Source organism: Homarus americanus, unplaced genomic scaffold, assembly GCF_018991925.1.
Source record: "Homarus americanus isolate GMGI-L3 unplaced genomic scaffold, GMGI_Hamer_2.0 scaffold40333, whole genome shotgun sequence".
Lineage (NCBI taxonomy): Eukaryota > Metazoa > Arthropoda > Malacostraca > Decapoda > Nephropidae > Homarus > Homarus americanus.
In genome coordinates this window covers 452,564-456,469 of record NW_024714036.1, presented here as the reverse complement: position 1 = coordinate 456,469, position 3,906 = coordinate 452,564, and positions in this window count along the sequence as shown.

Here is a 3,906-nt window from a genome sequence, read left to right as displayed (position 1 = left end):
ATCAGTCAGTCCCATCCGGCAATGAGTTAAGTCTGGCTCATTCTTCCTGTGAACCGGATTGGTAGAGGACCTGATTTATTATTGTCTGAGAGCTATCATGTTTGTTTATTATTATTATTATTATTATTATTATTACATTATTATTATTAATATTATTATATTATTATTGTTATTATTCAGCCTAAGGACAGTTCAGTGACCTTTGACCCAGACAGGTAACTGATAAATACTGTATTTTATTATTGTTGCCTTCGTTGTTCCTCGAGGTAAGGGTGTGAGGGAGGGTTGAATGAGAAGAAGGGGAAGGAGGTGTGAGGAGGAGTGTGATGTAGAGGTGAGGGAGGAGGGGTGGAGGAGGGTGAGGATGAGGAGGTGTGAGGTTGAGGTGGTGATGTAGAGGTGAGAGGGAGTGGGGTGGAGGGAGGGGTGGGGTTGAGGGTGTGAATAGGAGGAGGGAGAGGGTTGAGGGCGTGAGGTGGAAGAGAGGTAGGTGAGGGATAAAGAAGTGAAGGGGAAGGGAGAGAAGGGAGGGAAGGGAAAAGGGAAATCTGTAGCCTATTTGAAAGGGTTCAATTCAATGATTATGGATGGGAGGGGGGGAAAGAGGAAGGGGAGGTTAAAGGCCAGGGGAGAAATAGTGGGAGGAGGGTGAAGCAGGGGGGGAAAGGGGGAGGGGGTGGAAGATCCCCTGGGGTCACGGACCACCCTGGGGGCATGGAACAACGACTAGCTGACCACCACCACCACCACGTACTACCTCGTACCACCGTGTGTGTGTGTGTGTGTGTGTGTACCATTAAGTAATATTCAACAGTATAACATCTCAGCCTTACAGACATTCACAACAACAACAATAATAATAATAATAATAATAATAATAATAATAATAATAATAACAAACCAGTAGAACAAACATTAAAGATGACGTGAATTAAACATGTCTCGTCTACCATTACCTGCTTGGTAATGTTCTCGTCTCCTCTACGTCACACCTGTCCGTTGTATTCACGTCATTACTTACAGGTGTATCTCCGTAAGTGACGTCATGACCTACAGGTGTATCTCCGTAAGTGACGTCATGACCTACAAATGTCTCCATACATTACGTCATAGGATACAAGTGTTAAAATAAGAGAATAGACACATAGAGAGAAAGAGACGGAGACAGAGAGAAAGAGAAAGAGAGAGAGAGATAATTATCCTTCAAAGTTAACTTACATAGAACTTAATGAGTGGTGAGAGAATACCAGGTACAAATATTTCCCTGTGAGAATTAGGCTAAAGCCACAGTCAACCTTTGCTCACATTCTCACCTGCCTTTGTCATCCCACACAGCCGCTTAAGGAGGAGGCGGCGACTCCCTTACAAAGCCGGAGGGACCAGTGACCAGCCTAGGGGGTAGGAGGAGGGGGAGGTAGAGGAGGGGGAGGTAGAGGAGACGGAGGATAGGAAGGAGGCAAAAGGTAAATGATAATCAGTAAACTTGTTCTTTCACGAAGGAAAATTTGGGTCAACACCGTCATCCATTTTTGTTCTCACTATTACTAATGTCTCTTTGATTACCCCAGAGGTAGAGAATGATAGAGGTATATATATCTCTATCATTAAAAATTATACCCATATAGCCTCAATTGTTACATGTAATCAATGTTATTTTTGGAGGGTTGTAATAACTTTTAGATTTTCATGTCTACAACACCCCGTATGGTTATTATAACATGTTGGTGTTGTATGAGTGAGGACTGTCGTAATGGCGCACTGTAATTTGTATTATTTGGTTATTATTTGTTATTTAGATCATTTATTAAGTCGTTCGCTTTAGTTTGAGTGAATTATGGTGATTTTATTAGCGATGGATAGCTATACAGACTGGCTTAAGTGTCCATATTCACAGGTAATCATTTATTTGTGTCTCTCAATATAAGTAAATTAAGGTATCTAGTTAAGGTGTGATTATTATTTTATGTATCAGCTTAAACCAGTCAATTAAACCTGATCTTAAACCCTTATAAACCAGTCAATTAAACCTGATCTTAAACCCTTATATCTCTATTTACGAGGGAATTTCTACACATAAGAACCTTTGAGAATCCGTTTCTTAAGTCTAAATACTATATATTACACTAATTCCTCTTATTATTATCATATAACATCAATTTATGAAAAAAAATTGTAGATGAAACTATATCACACGTCTCTCAACACACGACCACATCCAGCAGGAGATCGGTGTACTGCATTATGCTGATAGGGATCAATTCGTCTCGGCAGCATCCTGTGGCGTATGTGATCAAATGTACCGTGTTTACATTCTACGAGTTTTGGAGAGGTAGGGGACTCTAGCCTTAATGACACTAACGAATAAGGCTAATTTTACTAATCTTACCTCTTGTACCTCAATGTCGTACCCCAACGTGTGAATTATCGTTATGGTGATGTTCTCTTGTTTTTTCGTGGTTTATTTTGTTGGAATCTAAACCTTACGTAGGAATATAAACCGAAAATATTGAACACGATTTTTTTTATTCTTATTTCATGGTTTATTTTACATTTGGGGATTATGTCAGGAAAATCAGATCGTTTAGAATAGTTCCTAACATCTGCCAGAGGACCAACTTAGTTATTAGTTTTTCTTACAAGTATCTTCAAGGTTGTGAGTGGGTCAGAACATTCTCTCTCTCTCTCTCCCTTTTTCTTTCAATCTCCTCTTCTCTCTCTTTCTTTGTCTGTCTCTCTGCATGTCTCTAGCTATCCCTATCCCACTCCTTTCCATCTTATCTCTCTCTCTCTCTCTCTCTCTCTCTCTCTCTCTCTCTCTCTCTCTCTCTCTTTCTGTTATCAGCTGTATATCCAAGGTTGCAGTAAGTGAGGGTGAAACTATTCATCATGTGGACCTTCCCTGGACGAGACTCCGCTGGTGTCGGGGCGTGACTGCTGGGCGTGAGGAGCCGTGAGTCGTGTTGTGAACGGCCAGACCCACCACACTCTACCACCACAACACAACAACACTCCAACACCACAATACTATAACCCTCCACCACTACATTACCACAACACAACTCCACCACAACACCACAACACTCCAACACCACAATACTATAACCCTCCACCACTACATTACCACAACACAACTCCATCACAACACCACCACGCCACGCCACACCACACCACTATTCCCTAACACCACACCACGCTACCATACAACCACACTATCCCCACCCAACTAAACTACCACACTGATATGAGTTCACTAGATGGTTCGACTCTCAGCTCGATACACGTCTCACAACCATCGAGTCTCTTGATTATATGAAGCTTCACACTCTGAACACCTCGACTCTACTTGTGTGAGTTTTATTGTGGTCTGTCTGTCTGTCTGTCTGTCTGTCTGTCTGTCTGTCTGTCTGTCTATCTGTCTGTCTGTCTTTCTATGTCTCCCTATCTGTCTGTCTGTCTATGTCTCCCTGTCTATCTGTCTGTCTGTCAGTCTCTCGTCAGTTTTCTCACCTATGCTAATTGTATAAAACATCCACTCTTGTATACCTCCTGACCAGGTATTTCCACAGGTGTAATTAATTAAAATAACTTAATTCTCAATGTTACCTATAATTATATTTAGGTTTCCTTACTGAGGACCACTGACCAGGTATTTTCTACAGGTGAGTTTTGTGTTAATGACTCACGTTACCTGTGTTGGTCTTAAATGAGGTGACTCAGGTGTTTGGTACAGGTGGGACCCGGGGCTTACCTGAAGATTTTTTTTTTAATTCGTGACTGTTCTATTAGGAGCCTGTACGTGTCTAGCACCTGCCGGTAATAGGAACCTGAGGAGGGACCGATAGACCGACCGACAGACAGATAGAACGACCAACAGACAGATAGACCGACCAATAGACAGATAGACCG